Consider the following 21,571-nt stretch of genomic DNA (forward strand, 5'->3'; position numbering starts at 1 on the left):
GGTTCACTTTTCACTAAAGATAGAGGACAGGCTGTACCAGAAATTTGGGAAAACTTATTACAAAGACATAGTGCAGGACCTAAGAGAGAGTGGCACATGAAAGTGAGCCATGAAGAAGAGATAAAGCCTCTGGCTTTTCTTTTTCTTGGAGTGTTTCTCTCTCTCTCTCTCTCTTTTTTTTTTTTTTGCTGGATATTTCCTGTTGGGCTGAGTGAATATTTGCCTTCTAGATGGAGGACATTTTCTTTAAGTTGCTGTAAAGAATCCTGAAATTCACAGCACTGGAAACTTACTGGAATATTTGCTTAAATTTCGTTTGGATAGTGTTATAGGCTGAATTGTCACCCCCTGAAATTTGTATGTTCAAGTCCTAATCCTTAGTTCCTTAGAATGGGACTGCATTTGGAGACAGAGCCTTAAAGAGGTGGTTAAGTTAAAACGAGGCCTTGAGGAAAGAAGGAGACAAGCTGTAAGAGACTCAGTGATAGAGAACAAACTGAGGGTTGATGGAGGGATGTATGTAAACTAAGTAAAGTTTAAATTAAAAAAAAAAAAATGGGCCCTAATCCTACTGACCGGTGTCCTTATAACAAGAAGAAATGTAGACACAGAAAGAGACACAGGGATATGAGTACAAAGAAGGATAACCATGTGTAAGACACAGCAAGAAGGCAGCTGTCTGCAAGCTAAGGAGAGACCTCAGAAGAAAATAATGCTACAAACACCTTGATCTTGGACTTCTAGCCTCCAGAACTATGAGAAAATAAATTTCTGTTGTTTGAACCACCCACTCCGTGGTATTTTGTTTTGGCAGCCCTAGCAAAATGAATAAGGCAGCAGAAGAGTCATTTGACATATTTGGGGATATGTTTTCCAGCTATAATAATAAATGGAGAACATTTCCATGGGGGTGTAAAGAAATGACCTTAAGGGGGCAGGGCCATAGGACAGAGAGTGGGGAGGATTTAGTTGGATCCATGTTTTTGGCAAAGCTCTAGCTACTAGATGGTGTGGTTGATTCATTGTGTTCCCTTACATTATTATGCTATCTCACGTTATTTAACATTATGTGATTTTCCATGGATCAAATATTATATTAAAGATAAGGGAAAAAGCACTAGATGTTTAAAAAAAAGGGGGGGGGAATCCCCTTATTTACATGATGATATTTAGTGAAATAAAAGAAGGATATTGTCAGAATTTTTTCTTATTACTATCATTTATATAGTTTTTCTTTTCAAAAGGTAGTTTGTTCTAGGTTGTAATTGTATTCATTAGTTATTTCTTTATGGGAAATAAGTTAATTATCTTTCCATTTAAGGAGAAAATGAATATCAGAAGTGAGCTATTCAGCCTTGCCAATGTGATAAGAAAATGCAGAAGCTTACACCGTTGAAGCGTGATCATCCTGAAATATCTGTGCTACAAAGGAGGGCTGGGGACTGCTTGTGAAAGTTCTTCTAATATTTAGAATTGAGGATATTTACCATGCTCTGGAGAGTAAGTTCTGGGTGTTGAGTAGAAGTGGATCTGGCCTATGTTCATGTCACTTTAACCTGTATATGTGTGTGCATTCCCACGTGTGCTTGTGTGTGCATACATGTGTGGATTTGTGTGCTGTGACTGAGGAGATTTTTCACATGGATAAATCCCATTTTAAATGCATGGCAGTGGTTGCAAGGTAGTGTCTGATTAGATCATTGTACTAGAAAAATACTCTTTTAAGCACATACAGTCCTGCTTCTGAGTGTATGCTATCCTCTGAGGCAGTAGCTGACAGTATTTTTGTGTATCTCAGTAATTATTCATAGGGAGTGTTTGGCTTTAAAAATCTGGTTTTAAAATTTCTTAGATTACTTGAGTACTTTATCAGGTTTTCTGGATGCCTGGGATTTCCCTTTTAGTACCTAGTTAAGAATATTTCCTAAGAAAGCATTAGTAAAAGGTATTAAATATCCTTTCCCTCTTAGGGTATTCTGAATATTGCTTGACCTTTGTGTAAATAACCAAGGTCATCATTATGAAAGCAATTCTTGTTCTGGAATGTAATGATGTATTTTGGAGCTATTGAGTTAAGTATAGTTTACTCCTACAATAAACCCTAAATATATATGATTTTTGAATGTTTTCCTTGCCTTTTATACTTTTTCCCTCTATTTTGCTATCATATCATCACCTCTAATTTTCTTTGCTGCTTTGTAACCCCTTTGCCTCCTTGTAATTTGCTGTGTCTACTTTGCTTGTGGAAATGGAGATTATAATAATTGAACTTAACAGTGGTTGTGTATAAATGAGCTGCCTGAAAACGCTCAGAAGCTCTGCTTCAGAGAAAAGTCCAAATGGAGTGTGTGATACCTTCTTGAGTTGTTGACCTGCTCAGATTAGTACACTTTTATAGGGTGTCTCTTGTAGGTGAATTCCACCCAGTCCCGGCACTGGGCAGTGCCGTGAATTCTGGCCGGCGAATCACAGAAGTGATTTGTCTTCCTGCTGTCTTGTCAGCCCTGACCATTTTTGCAGCTGAAAAGCAAAAGTTCTGTTTCTTTCAGTCTTGATTTAGTACCTTCCAACAGAGACCATGATTCTTATCAAAGAATCATGTAAAGAATCCTGAAAGAGATTCTGCGAGAGAAAGGCATGGCGAGTCCACAAACGCCTAATTGAGGCTCCTGGGACTCATTCTACATCCCTTTGCTATCAACAGGATGTGTTTCAAAAATTTCCTCATGGAGTCAACTACAGAATAATTTATAATCCTCTCACCTCCCCCAAAGTGCTTCCATTAAAAGAGCAAATATCTGATTTGTAGAACTCTCCATTTAATCATTCAGAGTTTTCAATGATCTTGCTCTGAGTGGCATTTTATTTTTGGTCTATAAAATTTCATCCTTTTATCTTTGTTAACTACTGATGTTGCTTGGAAAACCAGAGCGTCAGAGTAGTGGTGATAAAACAGATGGATGTGTGTCTTCTTGAAAGGACCACCCAGGGTGCTGATTATTTTTCTTAGGATTGCCATGCTTAGCTTGCAATTTTTCTTGGACTTCTGACTTAAAACTGGGACAACAGATGTACCTGATTTTCCCCCTCAGTGATTTACAACATCAGCTATGGTCAGCACTTACCTTGCCTAATTCCTGGTATTGCTTAACTGTGTTTATAAAGGACATTTTTGTATGTATGCTGGCATTTGGCCCAAAATGAAGAGTCACTTTCTCCAGAGACTTTGACTTCTACAGCTCCAAAGAATATATCCAGGTGAAAGCACAGATACCAGAATGAGTGTGATGGATCTGAGATGTAAAGACATTTTAAACTTGATCAGTACCTGACATTTTACTTATAAATACCAGATAACTTTTATTCCAAACCCAGGGAGTATTTTTAAGTACTCATGAATAATAGTATTTTTCTGCCAGAAAATGTGATGTGTGGTGGAGTCAATGATTCAAAACTCATACAGTTTTCTACTTTTGATTTAGGTGAATCATGATCATGGCTGTATTATGTATCCAAGTCAATAGGTTTTGAAGTGCAGGGCAGTTGTGAGGTATGGAGGGTGAGGAAGGGCCGGTGAGATATTTACTGTCCTACAAGAAGTTTTAATTTTATAGTGATGAAATTAAGACACTTAAGAAGATCTTAGAGATTATTTAGTGTAATACCTCTACCCCCCACCACAAGAATAAATCAAGGCCCAGCATAGTTCATTGAATTTAAGTTGACTCTAGTTACATTTGAACTAGCAGCTGAGGAGATAGTGAAAAGGCTCAGAGGCATTAAAATGAACCATAAGAGTGACCTAGGATAGTTCTGATGATTGATATCTTAAAGTAAATTCCTTGACTATATATGACCCATCTCACTGCAGTTAACTGTCTTTGCTGCTCTTATTTTGCCATGAATGTTTTAAATGAATAGGCTGGTTTTCTAATGTTTGTTACAGCATTAGCAAATTCTGAAATCAAGCGAGTTTTTGTTTTTGTTTTTTTTTAGCCATGCCCTTTGTTGTCTTTCACAAGACTTTCCTCTTCTTGTAAAGGTGGGACTGGCCACTGGACAGCTGTGCACTGGGAAGTTACTGGCAGCCTTGGCCTAGACTGAATTCAGGCCACATGGCCACTGGCCAGAAGCTTATTAGCCAGTTTAGCTCCTTGACCACCTGCTTCTGTTTTTCTGTTTCACCAGCAAATGGTGGTGGTTCTTTTGGTACAACATAAGTTAAAAAAAAAAAAAATTCCTTGGAAGACCTTGGAAAGGAGAGGCAGACGAATGATCAGAGTTCCTGGTTTTGTTCCCTGAAGATTAACAGCTCTTAACTGAGATCTTGGGACTTTGGTCCAGCTATAGGCCATTAGACTGAATGAAATTTTGTCCACAAATGAGTTCTTCCATAATTGAGAACTACTGGAGATGTGTATGATGGGAACTTTGAAAATTTAAGCCATTTTGCTTATTAGATTTTAAAGCAGATATAATTATCGGAATTTATTCTTCCAAGTAACTGTTAGGACCTAAGAGAAGTTACTTTAAATATGTAATCTGTTTTTTAATAATACTTCCATTACTGAGAACGGGATTTTATTACAGCCTTATAAGGTCACACTTTTTTTTTTTTTAACTTTAAGGGTTGTAGTTGGGTTGCTTTATCCCATTATCTTGAGGGAATTGTGATTTGAATGTACTCTTAAGGGTTTTGATTTGAAATAAACTGTGTGCTCTGAAGACATCTTAGGGATAAGGTTGGGCCAAAGTAAATTATGAAGTCTTCCAGAGTGGTTGCTTAGGAGAACAAAACACTTATTCTTGGCAGTGTTTGTTTTGTTTTTCTCTTTAATGGCATAGTTCTATTGGCCAGATCATCTTATGTTTCTCATAAGCCTTTTCATTTCCCAAGATACCTGGTTCACGTTGTACACTGATCAATGGTGTTTAAAGGGTTCTCACTTTCAGACATAATACTGAAAAGCAGCAGCAGCCTAGCTTGTGATTTTCCTCTTGGAAAGAGAGAAAAGCTAGGACAGAAATGGTAGGGAAGAGTGGCCTGTTGACTTACTCTTCAGTTGCAAGAGTGATATTGTAGGCTGTGACTCTGCCACAGGTCCCAGAAGGTGGCATTGACTTCAAGGGTAGGGGTCACAAGGCATTCCACTGCTTAGAATAGGGTGAGAAGGTGAAGAGGACGTTTAAGTATTAGGTTTCTTTGGTCATCTTTGTGTTTTTGAGTGATTTCCAGATGCTCTCATTTACCTTGGTATACTTCTTCTTCTTCTTTTTAAAGATATTTTATTTGAGAGAGAGAGAGCCTGAGTGGGGTGAGGGGCAGAGGGAGAAGCTCCCCACTGAGCAGGGAGCCCGATCCCAGGACTCCAGGATCATGACCTTAGCCTAGGCAGACTCTTAACTGACTGAGCCACACAGGTGCCTCTACCTGGGTATACTGACAAATTTAATCTTATGCTTAATTCAGTTCCTCGGAGAAAGATACAAACTTTGTGATTTTCCTCATGTCATGTTAAGAAATGGACTTGATGTTTAAATATCCAGATAAGAGAATAGAATAATAGTTCTCTTATTGGGGTTTATTGTAACCCAGGGAAAGAAACCCAGCTTAAGAGACACATAGTGGACAGTTTTTGTTTGTAATTGTAGATTGAAAGCCAAGTTGATACGCTGCTTAATATTAGTATTAATTAGTGTTAGTATTAATTAATATTAGTATTAATATTAGTATTAATTAGAGTTTCTGCTGAGGTTAATACTTAAATATTTTTGTATTCCTTAATAGATGGTTCTGTGTCTCATGAGGTTTTAAGAACATGTCTATCACCAATAAGTGACATTTTCCCCAATAGTCTATAGTGGAGCTCAGGCAGACCCTAGTTTATATTCTGGCTTTGCCACTTATTGGGTGTTTGAGCCTTAGCTTCCTTATCTGGATGAAGGACTAATGTACCCCCCTCAGGATGGCTACGAGAGCTAAATGAAGTAAAGGATGTAATGCATTTAGCACAATGCTTGGCATACTTAATGCTCTGGAAAGATTTTTTAAATTCATTGTAAATATTGAGCATGAGTCAGGCTGTCTGGACAGTTCTAAGTCTGGTTAGGTGAGATGGAGATCTGCCTGTTTGATTTTAGATAGAGCACATAGGCCTGGAGTATATTTGTATGAATGAAGTAAGGCACATGTAGTATAGTTCCTGGCACAGGAACTGAATTCGTAATCCAGACGGGTTAGAGAACAGCAACTGTGATTATTGTTATTTATCCCATTTTCTAAAAGTATACCAAATGTGTATCTTTTTAATATGGCTATATATATATATATATAGCCATATATATATATATTATAGACTATATATAGTCTTTATAGTCTATATATATATAATATAGCCATATATATATATTATAGACTATTTATAGTCTATAATATATATAATATGGCTATTACATACATATATATATGGCTACGTGTATATATATATACACTATGCATATATATATATGGCTATGTATATATATATACATACATATATAATATGGCTATATACATATATAATATGGCTATATATATCTATATATATAGACTATAAAGACTATATATAGTCTATAAAGACTATATATATATAGATTATAAAACAATAAGAGGTTACTAATATGGCTATATTTAGACTGTAAAACAAAAAATATATATATTTACAAAAACACTAAGTGAAAATGTGCAGGGTAATATTACCATGATCCAAATATAAACTCATTCTGGTGCGCCCATGTGGCACAGTCCGTTAAGCCTCCGACTCTCGGTTTCAGCTCAGGTGGAGATCTCAGGGTCCTGAGATTGAGCCCCTTTTCTGCTTAAGACTCTTTCTCCCTCTCTCTGCTGCATATGCTCTCTTTCTCTGGTCTGTCTCAAATAAATAAATCTTAAAAAAAAAAAATAACATAGACGCCTTCAAGGTAGGATCTTTGTGTGTTTTGTTTGTTGCTGTCTCCTCAGTGAAAAGTGTCTGACATATAACAGATGTTCAAAAAATTGGAATGAATGTGTAAATGTGTACTAAATGAATGGATAAATGTGTAGTAAACCCATTTCAGAATGTGGCTTGCCCATTCCTTTGCAGTCCTAACTGATTATGAATTTTTCCATGGCATAGTGGTTAAGAGTATGAATTCTGGCCCTAGACAATTTCAGCTCATATCTATTTACTGGCTCAGGACTTTGGAGCAATTATTTACTTCTGTATGTCTCAGTTTCCTCATTTGTGTAATGGGGTGTAATTGTACCTACCTCATTTGTTTTATTATGAGTACTAAATTAATGAATATTTATAAAGCACTTAGAGGAATGCCTTGCCTCTATTAAGCTCTATGTAAATGTTAAATGATTAAATTAAATGACGAAGTATTAAATGGTTAAATATTAATTAAGTAAATAAAAGGGACTTCTCTTTGGCTACCTACCACTGATTGTACTAGGAGTGGACATCTAACCCAGAGACTGACCTTGGCTGACATTGACATGATGTTGGCCAGCTCAAAAAGAGGAGGTAGGTCAGATCCCTCTCCCGGGAGGTATGCGTGGGAACTTGAGAAATTAAGCCAATTAGTTGTGAGAAAGTCAGTTTACGACCCAGAGAGGAGGTTGGACATTAGAGGATGCATGCCACAGGGGGTGCCATGGGCAAGGGTAGCCGTGAGAGTGGAGCATGTGGTACAGAGAAGCGGAAGAAGTGGAGAGATTGGAGGAAGGCTGTATATATGTCACATACGCTTCTTGTTCCCCCCACCCTTCATCTTTGTTTTGCTGATATTGTAACTTGAGTGAAGCTCTGTTCTTCTGAGACAAAGGACCTGGGGTGACGAGTCATGCACACCAGTTTGCTTGGCATGTCTTAATTTGTTTCCCTTTGGTAAATGATTTTTTGTTTAGGAAAAAACCCACCTGTTCTAGGATGTGGTATAGAAGTGGCCGTAGCTCCAAGAGAGGACAGATTCATATTTGGCCCCAACACACTCAGTGTTTTATTGCTTACAGTGTAACAGTACAGAAGTCTGTTACAAAGCAGTATTGACCCCTTCAGTGAAGAGTTAAGTATTTGGGTTAATTCAATAGTGCTTGGGAACATCAGATGTTACCATGGAAGTGACTAGATCAATAAGAAAATGTTAAATTGTGTTTAGTATGGCTTAAAGCAAAACAAAACAAAACTAAGGTAAGGAAGCATTTAGGTTGTTTTGGGAGGGTTTTCTGTAATTTTAAATCAGGTGAGATTTAGGCATTGTATGAATCAGAATTCCTTTTTTTTTTTTTTTAAGTTTTATTTATTTATTTGTTTATTTGACAGAGAGAGATCACACGTAGTCAGAGGGGCAAGCAGAGAGAGAGGAAGAGAAACAGGCCTCCAGCTGAGCAGAGAGCCCGATGCGGGGCTTGATGCTAGGACCCTGGGCCACCCAGGCGCCCCCAGAATTCTTTTTAGTTGCAATGATAAAAACCCGACTGGAAAATGTTGACTGATGTAACCAGTAGTTCAAAGGTATGGCTGGCTCGGGGCAAAGCAGTATTCAGGAGATTAGATAGAATTTCTTAGGACTTGTTGCTTTTGCTCCCAGTCCATGTGGCTGGGTCTTTTGGACAGAGAAGGGAAGAGACCTTCTCCCTCCCAGTGTCTGTCCACAAAACTAAGTGAAAGGACGCAAGTCGGCTTGGGTCACATGCTTGCTTATAGATTGACCACTGTATCCTGGAGGATGTTGGCTGTGATTGGTCCAGTCTGGGTCACATGCTTCCTCTGAGGCACAGGGGCTGTGTTCTCCTGAGTGACAGCCCCGCCAGAGTACGCAGAGTGGAGGAGGGGAAGTTTTCTAGGGGAGGAGTGTTGGCAGGAGAGAGATTTCCACTCCAGGGAAATGAATGGCAGAGTGTTTGTTATTCAGGAAACCACTCCTCCAGAGCTCTACTCTCTCCATGCCAGATAAATGAGGTTTCACACTATTTGGAGTTACTTGCTCTCTTTGGAAACATGCAGAATAAAAATTGTGCCTTTAAAAAGAAAAAAACAAAAACACTGCACTATCACTTTTTAAATCAAATTTTTAACATTTATTCTATAATGGAAATGGGTCCTTTTTTTTCCACTAGCTTTTTAACTACCATAATAGTAACGATGTACTCCATTTCTGCCCTCCAAATCTTAATAGGAAAGTTGGAACCAATCTGGAGGGGGAATAGCAACCATGGGTTCAGAATACTCTTTAGTTTGGATGCTCAGGATGAAGGCTTTTTGTCATCGTTTACTTACAGTCACAGTGGAAAGAAATTCTTGGCATTAAGGTCCTCTTGTTTTGTTATGCCACATTAACCGAGACGTGTAAATGTCATAAGTGAACTATTGATACTGCTTAAGTGGTCTGGAGAGATTGTTCCAGAGCTCAAGTGTTTATGCCCAGGAGAGCTTAACCTATCTTCTTCCATAAATAAAGCATCCCTTATATCATGTAAATTAGCCCAATCTCTCTAGACAGTCAGCATGGACTGCATTTTGTTTTACCCTAAAATGCTCTGCTGCATGAAATTCGAATGCAGAATTAATAAGATGCTTTTGTGCTTCACAGGTTGGATAAAGACAGATCCTGGGATCAAAGCGCAATCCACTGGTAACCCTTTCTAGTCTAATGAGAATTTATAGGAAATAGCGCCTTCCATCAGATTTTCCACGCTAGACGTGAAAGATGTATTGATTTTTTTTTTTCCGTCCCGTTTACACGTGCCTAGCCAGATTGTTCTATGCTGTTCGGTACCAGGTTCGATGGTGTGGTAGAAGAATTGGATTCTACCACAGGCTTATGTCCCATTCAGTTTTCTCAACAAGCCCAACAAATCCACTAGCTCAGGGAAGTCTCTTAGCCTTTTCCCGCATATTGGATTTGTATAGGTTGTAATAAATATGTTCAGTATTCTGGAGATCTGTGTGTATGGAGTATATTTGAAGAGCAACTGTCCGTCTCCTGGTAGACATCATAACAGGAAAGGAAACAATGGAAATGTGCCACTGATCAGCCTTTTGTGTATGTGTCGGCTTTCAAGTCCAGTTTTTAATTATTAAAATCGGAAGACTCACTTGCATGATTAATTCTTTCTGTGTACCTGCACAGATTAGGGACCTGTGTGTATCAGAGTACAGGAAGTGGAGGATCCCCATGGTGACCCTGATGGTGGGCCTTGGGTCTGGCCTTACAGGACTGAGTCTGTGGTAGCGTGTGAAAATATTTGCCAAGCCTGCATTCTCAGCAAAGTCTGGTGAGCTGTAAGCTGATGAATGCAATGATAGGTTCTTTAATCGAGGCTGTAGCCAAGTACAAGCAATTTGTTTAGAAAGATAAATGCACAGAAAGCTAAAGTTTAACAAATTGATTGTTGTTCCCCACTGATGAAACATTCTGTTTTCTTTTCTGCCTTGGCCACTGACCTGGGGCTGGGGCTGTGATGGTGCCTGTGAAGGAGACCACCCAAGGCTGTTCAGATTTCTGGGTAACCTCTGACTACCATGTTCAGATTTTTGATGGTTTACTAGGAGATTAAGATAGTTTTCAGAGAAACCAGACAGGCTGGTAGGTTTGTGAGAGCCACTCCTTTTCAGCTGACTGAGAGAGAATTCTACAAGTCTTCCCGGCTTGCCTCAATTCTTTTCCCCAGACAAAACTTTCCCCAGTAATCTCCAGGAGCCTGCAGGGGCTGTCTGCTGTCTGAAATCCAATGACCTGTTAATGCTTTTAGAGCTAGAGATCACCCTGTCTTGTTGGGTTCTCTGGTACTGTGTGGCTCTACATTTGCCTCCCCAACTCAATATTATCCCACTTATTCAGTCTGTGGAGTGTCTTCTCAAGAAATATTTTATTATCTTGTTTGATATTTGTGAAAGCCCTTTGGGAGAGGTTGAGAAATTTTAGAAAGAAGTTTAGAAAGCTTAGAAAGAAGTTTAGGAAGCTCTTTGGCAGCAGGAGCCTACATTTGCAGATGAACTGAGACCTGGAGATGTGGCTCTGGACTCACCTAGTTAAGGACCATTTGTTCTGAGTGCCAAGTGCCCCGTGATGGACAAATGGAGACTTGCAAAGGGGAGGCACAGCTCTTGTTACGTAGAAGCTTTCGGTCAGGCCAAGAAGAGAAGCTGGACACTGTTATATAAAGTATGTGACAGTTTATTTTGTGGGGAGTGGGAAGGGAGGGTTGTTCGGTGGGATAAGGAAGGCTTCTAGGGGAGAAGGGTGTCACACATATACTGGATTTCAACGTATGGGAAAAACTTTGCCAGATACAGGACATTATTGTCAGGGAGATAACAGAGCAAAAGAAATCAGGAAGTACAAGGCTGTATTTTGAGAAGAAGAAGTAGGATAATTTGACTGGAGTGAGAAGTTTGTTTAGAGAAGCGGAAAGAAAATAAGTCAGAAACTCTGGTTGGGATCTAATGATGGAGGACCTTGATGCTAGACCGAGGATCTTGGTGGGGCCAAGAACATGGTGGAGGGGGAGGGAGGGACCAAAGTGATAAAGGCTGGGTGGTGACCATATAGGTGGGAGCTACCAGGGATGGGGAAAAGGGTTAAGGGGCTGTTGCAGAGGTCTACCTGGTAAGTCCTTGGACAGGGGTGATGGGAAGAAATGTTAATGGCAGAGAGAGAGGGAAGGAAAAAGGTACAGCCCCAGTATATGATGGGATGGTGGTGGGTTTTTATAATCTGTAGAGTGGTATTGACTTGGAAGGATACTGGAGCTTCATTCGAAGAGAAGATAACATATTTCTGAGACACACACGTTTGTGGTAATATACCGGGAAGTAGAATATCAGAGGGCCTTGGTTATACTCAAAGAGCTAAATTGTGGCTGACCCTCTCTTTGGCTTCTGTAACATCCTCCATAGCATCTGGTATAGATCAGGACCCTTTACCAATACATAATGAATTCAGTGATGAGATTCTTTTAGTGGGTTTGTAGTAACTTAAATGAAGCTGGGCTGAATCCTATTTACACCATAGTTATAGTAAAGGAGACCAAACCAGAACTATTTATTTATTTATTTATTTATTTATAAAAAAGATTTTTATTTATTAGAGAGAGAGGTAGAGTGCACAAGCAGGGGGAGAAAGCAGGCTCCCCATGGAGCAGGGAAACTGATGTGGGGCTCGATCCTGAGATCATGACCCACGCCGAAGGCAGACAGAGGCTCAACCGACTGAGCCACCCAGGCGTCCTTAAACCAGGACTATTTAAAATCATTATGGAGGGGCGCCTGGGTGGCTCAGTGGGTTAAAGCCTCTGCCTTGGGCTCAGGTCATGATCCCAGGGTCCTGGGATCAAGCCCTACATCAGGCTCTTTGCTCAGCAGGGAGCCTGCTTCCCTTCCTCTCTCTGTCTGCCTCTCTGCTTACTTGTGATCTCTGTCAAATAAATAAATAAATCTTTAAAAAAACCCTCAAAATCGTTATGGTTACATATGATTTTTAAAGCACTGTCAGAGAAACATCCTTTTATAACTAAACTATTGAGATGCCAATTAAAGATAGTTTTCAGCCATTTATTACAAAAGATTCCTTATAGACTTTCATTGGGCAAACTTTTGGACTTTTCTAAGTTTATTAAAATGTGATAGTTTCTTAGAAATTTTCAGGATTTGACACTGTTAGCCTTAATAGAGAGATTTTTTATATATACATAAATAGGATTCAGCATTCTAACAGAGTTTCCAAATGTTATTTTGAAATGTAAATGCATACTGTATGTATTTATTCATATACAGGAATATAACTGGTCACTTAAAGATCTGATGAATCTTAAAAAAACAACTTATAAATTATATCAAAACGGTGTAATCCATTGTCTTCGGGAGTCCCAAAGTCTACCCAAAAAGCAAAACAAAAACAAATGAAGGTATCACTTACCCAACCTTATTTAGTACCAAACTCACTGTTTTATCTCTGTTCCAACTTCATTTGTCCACAAAGTATTTATTGAATTCATATATGTACTAAGCTGTAGGCACTGGAATACAGAGGTAAGTAAACCTGTCCATAGCACCAAGTCCACCCAGGTTTCTAGCTAGAAACGTGGGCATGACCCTGTTCCATTGCTTCCTAATAAGTGTGTTTCTGAGATCAGCATCATCAGTGTCATTGGGGAACATGGAGATGGGACCCAACAATCAGTTTGAACAAGCCTTCCCTCGGGATTTTGATAAACGCTAAAGACTGAGAGCCTCTGTCTCTTAGGGCTTCCATGGAGAGAACTGTATGTCAGTGTTAATAGTTCCCTTTTAACTCTGTATTTTATTTTATGCACTTAACATTTTGAGAAACATTCCTGGGCCTCAACAGATTGCAAAAGCGGTCTATGCATGTAGGATCCTGTTGGCCTGCCTACCTCTCTTTCTCCCCCTTCTTTTTCTCTGTAATCCATCAGTTCACCAAATCCTATGGATGCTCTTGTTGAGGTACCTGTCAAATAGTCCCTTCCTTCTGTATTCCCAATGTTATTAACTTAAGACTCAGTTCCTTCTTTAGATATTGAAATCACCACCTAAAGTGTCCCGCCTCAACAGGCTTGCCACTCCCCCAACCCATCCTCCCCACTGTCGCCAAAGGAAACCTTCTTCCTATGAATCATGTAACTCCTCATTCGTCACATGGGATCAAATCCAAATTCTTTAGAATGGCTTTTAAGAAGTTTTCAGGGTCTCGACCTTGTCTGCATTTTCAAGGTCTCCTCACTGTATTTAGCCTGAGCAGAAAATACCCCACAGTTCTTTAACTGGACCATGACATCTTCATCTTTCTGCATTCCAGCCCCTGGAATATTCCTCCCTTTCTTGCTTGCCTGGAGAACTTATATTCACACTTAAGTTCTGTAGCCAGGTGGTCCTTAGCAACCCAGGCTGTGCGAGTGGCTCTGTTCTCTGAGCTGTTGTAGTGTTTTCCCTTCAAATAATCATTCCAAAAATGATCCGTTACATGTGCTGCCAAAGCGAGCATTCCAAAAATTATTTGACCGCAGAGTTCATATTTTCAGAATCTTTGCTACCCAAGGAAGACCTTTCCAGCAGATTACTTAGGTGTGTGGTTGCTACAGGAGGGTGCTTGTTCTGGAGAGCGAGCCGACAGCTGGTACAGAACCTTGTATGGCATCATTTGGGGGAGGGAGGAGAAGATGATGTCTCCAGTGGCCGCCACAAGGAGGGTGTGGGATGGGCACTCTGTAATTACTCTCATTGTCTTGTTGCCAGGCTGCTGGGGGCCAAAACACATTTGAGGTGTTGTGGTTTGAGCTCTTGTCTCAAGTGATGGGAAATGAAGATGACTGGGGCTCAACCACGGTGAATAACTTTAAAAACATTTGTGTCCAGCCTCCCAATATAAAAGTCGAACACCATCACTATCAGAATCTAGGGAGATAGGAGAAAACTGTGAGGGGAAAGAATTTATATGTTCTTCTATTTCCTAGTGAAAGTTGCTCACTATAAATTCTTTTAGTTTTTTAGAAATTTATTTATTTGAGAGAGAGAGAGTGCATGTACGTGCAATGGGGGGAGGGGGAGGGGGAGAGGGAGAGAGAGAATCTCAAGCAGACTTCGGTTGAGCTTGTAGCCTGACGGAGAGGGCTGGATCTCAGGACCCTGAGTTGACAACCTGAGCCAAAATCTGAAGTCAGATGCTCAATCGACTGACCCACCCAGGCTCCCTTCACTATAAATGCTTAATATATGTTTTAGGGGCTGCATGAAATTCCACTGAATGAATGTGTCTTCGCTTACATAACTCCACTGTAATGGCATGTTAAGGTTGTTGTCCATTTTCTTCCTTTATAAATAAAACTGCATTGACTCTCTTGAATTACATGTGTTTGTGTGTGTGTGTGTGTGTGTGTGTATGAATAATCTTTAAATAATCTCTCTAGCCAAATATATAATTAAGGATGTCAGTAATTATTCTTGAATTCTTTTTATTTTTTTCAGTTTGTATCTTAAAGATTTATTTTTGAGAGAGTATAAATAAGGAGAGGGGCAGAGGAGGAGGGAGAGGGAAAAGAAGCGAATGTGAAGCAGACTCTGTGTTGAGTGCAAGCCCATCATGGACCTCGATCTCACGACCCTGAGATCACATCTTGAGGCTAAGAGTTGGATGCTTAACCGACGGAGCTACCTAGGCTCCCGAGTTTTTATTTTAATTCCAATTAGTTAACATGCCGTGTAATATTAGTTTCAGGTGTATAACATAGTGGTTCAACACTTCATATCTTACCTGGTGCTCATCCTGATAAGTGCACTCCTTAATCCTTATCTCCTATTGAACACCCCCCCCCCCGTAACAACAGTTTGTTCTCTATAATTAATGATCTCTATTTTACCATGAAGCATTTATTAAGAAGTAGAACAATGCTGGATAATTCTCCCCCTACACAGTAATATAGTCTCCATATCTGCTACTTGGGAAAACGACATCATATAAAGCAACATTTAAATAATTTTATATGCTTTTTATAGTCTATTATAAAATGTCATGCTTTGTGAGATAAGAGAGGAACATGCTTTAGCTTTCTGGCTCATTAATAAAGTGTAGTTGTAATTAACCAAATATTAAAGTATAGTTTATAATTCTTTGCATAAAATTTTTGCCAAGTTAAAATGTAAGCTCAGATGTAATTTTCTTTTTTTCTTCATTACCTCACTTCTAAGAAACTCAGACATTTTTATGGGTTGTGGATGAAGTATCTCATAATTGCCTGGTAAGTTCCAAGGGTGCAATTCTTTTGGATTAAAAGGATGGGGGAGGTTGGAAGGAGAGAGCCTACTGTTTTCTGGGTTCTGTGCTAGATGCTGTGACAGAGAACCTCCTTCTCCCCCAGCCATCCCGAGAAGATGACATCGAGATCCCCCATTATAGAGATGAAGATGCCAAGGCTCAATGAAATTACCTTGTTTCAAGGTTCTGTGGCTTGTAAGAGACCCGCGTCCGTTAGCTTCCAAAGCCCATGTTCTTTTAGTTACATCTAGGTGCCTAGGGCCCATGAACCCTGTGAACAAAAATATGGACTATGATTTTTGTGTGGAGGGATGTCATTACTCTAGAGCTGGGCTGTCTCCATGTGTCTCTTTACAATTAAATCTAAATAAATTTAAAAAAAAGTTAAGATTCAGTTTCTTGGGGTACCTGAGTGGCTCAGTGGGTTGAAGCCTCTGCATTAGGCTCAGGCCATGATCTCAGAATCCTGGGATCGAGCCCTGCATCGGGCTCTCTGCTCAGCAGGGAGCCTGCTTTCCCTCTCTCTCTGCCTGCCTCTCTGCCTACTTGTGATCTCTCTCTGTCAAATAAATAAATGAAATCTTAAAAAAAAAGATTCTGTTTCTTGGCCATACTACATTTCAAGCACTTGATAGTCCCATGTTTGTAAGGGTTACCACCTTGGATAGTGCAGATAGAGCATTTCCATCACATACAGTTCTAGGGACCGTACTGGTCTGGAGGCTGCCTCTGGGGAAAATCTTTACAGGCTCCTGTCCACTGTCTTAACAGAATCGTTGATAAACATATAAATACTTCTTTGGGACTTTGACTTACACTAAATCTTAGCCAATCACACCCTCATATCTTTCTAAACTCTAAGATCTCCACTGTCCACAGTCCTGGGCCTTTGACTGAAAGACTGAGAAGGCTTGCATAACCCAGTTCTTGGGGATTGCATCTTAATCATCACAGTAGTTGATACAGTATATTACCTCAAAAACATTTAAATAGGTTAGACCATAAGAAGGGTAGTGATTTCTGTTTCTTTGCATGAAAAGTTCCAAACTGTCAGTCTGCCAACTACAAATTATTTTAAATTCAATTAATATTTTCTCGGCAGAGAGTCTTAATTCAGTCTTAATTAATAAACCAAATACTGATACTAATTAATTAATAAACCAAAATGGGGAGGAATTAGTGAAAACTGAAATTCAGGATGTACTTTGGTGAATTTTGAACATATTAACATTAAGATCCTCAGTAATCTGTCTTCAGGAAATTTTTGGACAGAGGGAATAGACTTTTTAAAGGACTTTTGGGGGGGATACATAAAAGCAGTTGTAACTTACTGTCTGCATATTTTCTTATTATGGCATTTAGAAGCAGTAGGACAAAAGAGGTCATTTTGCCAAGTGAGGCAGCGTTGTGAAAGGAAAAAGTACTGTTCTGTGGAGCTCTAAAAAGCTATGCAACCTCCCCGAGCTTAGTCAATTTCCTTATCCATTTCTCCATCAATAAATCGGAAGAATGCCATCTGCCTTGCTTGTCAGAGACATTGGCAGCGGCTCAAGTGAACTCACGGATTTGGTAGGGCCTGGGAAACAACCAGTGGGGTGCACATGTTAGCCTGGCTTCGTTTCCTGGGGCCCCTCTTGTCTGAACCAGTCGTGAAATCTGAGCAACAACAAGGTACTGCCCGAGGCCTGGCTCTCCCAGCGCGTGTTCGGCTGTTCTGCGTCTCTGACAGTGAAGGATCTTGTTCTTAATAGAGGGTCAGTAGTGATATGATTGACGTGATGAAAAATACTTTGTTTGAGGAGGAGGAGCCCTAGTGCCATGAGCTGTCTTCCTTTTATGAACTCGTTCACCCTGAGCCAATATTCCTGGGAGATGAGAGAGTCTTTATCTCATGGAGGAATAAATACCAGTCTCCGTCTCAGCACTTCTTCACCAGAGAGAACAGTTGTCTTGATATGTAGTAGACAATACTCTATGTATCAGTTCCTCGCCTTAGTCGTGAAAGGGGGAGGTTATTGAACACTTTACTAGTGAAGTCCAGAAGGACATTGTGACAAATGCAGAAGTCATTGTGGGATTTCATATTAATCTGCATTTCAGAAAGCAAGTAGGAAGACAGAAGAGTCGTTCAAACAATATGCACGCAGTATGGAGATGTCGCCCGTAGCTGGGGAGGCAGCAGACTCTTGAGAGTTTCTGTCGTTCTCATTACTTTCTTCAGGTGTAATGTCACTTACCTGACCTAAGTAAAGAGTCCTTATTCTTTTTACCTTAAAAAAATACATATATATATACATAGGTGTATGTGTGTGTGTGTATAATATGCCACGTCGTTAGTTTGATAGTGGCAAACTATCAAGCTGATAGAGATCATCTATATCACAGTGTCATCTATGTCACAGTGGTTCATTTTTATTATTGCTAAGTTTTTAGCCTGGATGCTGATACCACTGAAATGCTGTTGCTTTCTGTCCTGTGAAGGACCTAGTCTGCTGCCTTGCACACATGGCTTGTTGGATCAATAGCTGGAGTTGGTAGAAATTGGAGGGTGATCTCTTTGTTTTGCCAGGACAATGTGTCCTTCACACATATCCCACATTCTATATTGGAACTGGCAATTAACTTTGCAGTTGGAATAATGTTATAAATAATGGGTTGGTTCCCAGAATGGCCCACCAAACTAAATTAACCCATAAAATGGCGCAGCTGATAGAGAAACAAATGTGTTAAGATCTGAAGGTGCTCTCAGAAACTGACTTAGAGCTGAATTTTACACAGTCAATAACTTAAGTTGGTAAGCTGGGAACTGCTTACTCATTTTTTTAGATATAAATTCCAAGTAACATCTCTGTTAAGCTTTATTTCTGACTTCTTAGTGTAGGAACTTCTTCCCTTCATAAAAACTTTAACCTGAAAGCTCAAACAATCAAAATTAGGTGACTGGTGGAAGCTGAGCTAAATATAATGTCTGCTTTGTTTGCCAGAGTCTTGCTAAAAAGCACTGTGGCTTTTAGATTTCTTTTCTTTTGATTAAATGCAGTTTTAAAAATGGTCTCATTTTATTGATTCATACTGGTTTTCCTTTGTTGTAAAGAGAATTCTCTAAAAACTCAACAAGTTGGTATGTGGTGGTGGTGTCAAAGGCATAAGTCTAAGAATTTATTGTGCTACATCCTGCAAAGGTAAATACCATTTATTGTAAAATACTGTTGAAGTATAAAGACTATGAGTTAAATATTTCCTGGCATTCCAAACTCTGTAGTCTTTAAATTACTATTGAAATTGACACTGATATCTTATGTGATCCCTGATCCTCTTTGTGTTATGGTTTTGAAATGGTCAAATGCAAAAATGTGTTTAAAATCTTACTACATGATACATGTTTACCCTCACAGGATATTTGCTTGAATAAATGTTGATGTTTTCCTATTTTACTCAAGGACTTGAGACATGTCCTTTAGCTTGGTGGCTGCAAACTGTGAAAGTAGTCCCGAGAGTCAGTCTTTGGTATGTTTTGAGTGAGGGAGGAGGTTTATTTGGTGACTTAAAATCTGGGACAGGGTCATTAGGAGGGCCTATCTCTCTTCTCTTTATTTTTAGTTGAATGGAGGAAAGAGAACCTTCTTATTAATGCAAGCGGAGAAATGCTGCACATGTTGTCTTCCTATTGGAATCTGTGACTTGACCCCCATCACACGGCAGCACTGTGTCTTTAGGAGGTCTGCCGTGTGGCATGTGGGGCCAATTATCATCACCATGACTATTTCATTTGATGGGAAAATCTGTAGTAAATCAAGAATATTAAGTGTGTTTGTTAATATTGACGTCTTTAGAAGCCAGCTGTGCCGAAACTGTTTATTGCTTATATTTATAAAGTTTATTAAATGCTGATCCTTTGTCATGGAATGGTCTTATTGTCCATTTTCTGAGCTTGTACTTACATAGTAAATGGAAGAGTTGTTTTTTTCTTGAGCCTTTTTTTTTAAAATTAAAGTTGAGCATGTGCCTTTATATAAATAGAGCATTTGAGAAAATAGCATTTATTATTCCTTTGTATGCCTTTTAATGGATTTTAGTTTCTCTCTCCGTCTCAGAGGCAACTGGGCATCCAGTAATTGCATTTTAGCTTCAATCAGCAGGAGTTCATTTTCTAAAAAAATAGCAGCAGTTTGGTGCTGTAGGTAAAGATAGGTGGCTCTTCGTTGTGCATTTGTGTGTGAATGCTGTTTCTCCCGTCCTACTGAATCTCTAGCCAGACCCAGGTACCTTTTCAATAATAGATCTATGTGGGTTGTTGGGTCATGGAAACCTTTATGTTAAATTATACCTTTCTGTCCTCTGTCACTCTACTTCTTGCTAAACTTCCCTCATTATGGAAAAAAGACATTTCATCGGATAAAAACAAAGCAGCCAAGCTCTTTGTGAGACAAGCATTCAGTGACTCACGATAACACAACTTCATGTTTGCTGGATTTAACCGCAGCATGAAAACTGGATTTGGGAAAGGATGCTACACTAGAGCATATGACTCAGAGATGCATACTGATGATGGGCTCCAGACAGAGGGTGTCCATCTGAATCTCGAATGTGCCTGCCTTCCTGTGGAATTGAAAATCCAGTGCATCCTTCTGCAGCTGTTTTTACCACCCGAGCTGGGTGATAGTAGAGGTATAGGAGGTATGCTATGGGGTCACTCCCCTTTTACTGCTAAGTGATAGCTGCTGGATTTTTAGTAAGTACCTCACGTGCATTGGTTTATTTACCTCCTACAATCTTCTAAGGTAGACACTACGATTGTCATACACATGAGGAAGCTGCCGTGGCGAGAGGCTAATGTAGCTATTGAGTCTCAGTGGCCAGCTCAGGGTCAGGTGCTACAGCCACAGGCTTGAGCTGCTGCATTGTCCTGGCCGTGGGTACGCATCATTGCTGTTGGAACACGGCTCCAAAGAAGGGTGTTGCATCACCTGTCCTAGGAATTGGCCCCGAGTGTAAATCAAAGTAGATGGAATGAAGTTACTCTCCCCAGAGTTCAATGTCACGTGCTTGAGAGGTATTGTGCTTAGTGGAGATAAGGAAGCAGTGCTCCCACCCCCACTCACTGATTCAGAAAGACTGGTTGTGAAGGGACATGTGTGACTGAAACAAATGGACCTTGCTGAGTCTGTCAGCATCCCCAAGCCACCTGGAGCCAAGTGGTGCCTTGTAATTAAGTTGCGGAGACGCTGTCGATCTTGTAAATGTTTTAGAAGGAAGTGGCTAGGAAATGATGTCTGAATGATGTTTGGAGGCCTGGAGAAGGAAAGTGCCCTCACACCTGGGGGCTTGGAAAGTCCCGGGGAAGTCAAGCTGGGGCTGAGAGCTGTGCGCAGCGCTGGAGCAAAGGACTTGGAGCTGTATGGGAAACTCAGAGCAAGAGTGACAGAGGTGAGCTGAACCCATGTTGGAAAAGCACCTCAGGGAAGAGTGGCAGCTAAGCTGCTCAGCAGCCCAGCATCTGGAGGTTTGCATGGGAAGCAGGGATGACTTGCTGTTGAATCGGTCGGCTCTGTTTCTGTTGTTGAAGGAAATAATTCACAGTGCTCCATAAGGGGGAGAAGCAAGATGAGGCAGGGTTCTCTCTCAGGTGAGGGTGGAGCCTGAGAACCACCTGACTCGAAGCATCTGGAACTGGGTGCCTGTGGAGAAGGATTCATTCATGAGGTGGAAATAATGGAGTCAGTTGCGACTCTTTACCTATAAATTACGCAGTCACTGGGTAATTTGTCCCCTG

General features: G+C 40.0%; 1 protein-coding gene and 1 long non-coding RNA gene across 4 annotated transcripts in view; both read left to right on the plus strand.

Annotated features, from left to right (window-relative positions):
- Window positions 1-21,571, plus strand: part of DOCK4 (dedicator of cytokinesis 4) — a 431,597-nt gene that overhangs the window by 32,879 nt on the left and 377,147 nt on the right. The window lies entirely within an intron of this gene.
- LOC116568546 lies at window positions 8,410-12,088 on the plus strand. Its single transcript, XR_004276670.1, has 2 exons — window positions 8,410-8,540; window positions 9,619-12,088. It is a non-coding gene; the product is annotated as an uncharacterized LOC116568546 (long non-coding RNA).

Source organism: Mustela erminea, chromosome 11 (assembly GCF_009829155.1).
Source record: "Mustela erminea isolate mMusErm1 chromosome 11, mMusErm1.Pri, whole genome shotgun sequence".
In the NCBI taxonomy this organism is placed as follows: Eukaryota; Metazoa; Chordata; class Mammalia; order Carnivora; family Mustelidae; genus Mustela; species Mustela erminea.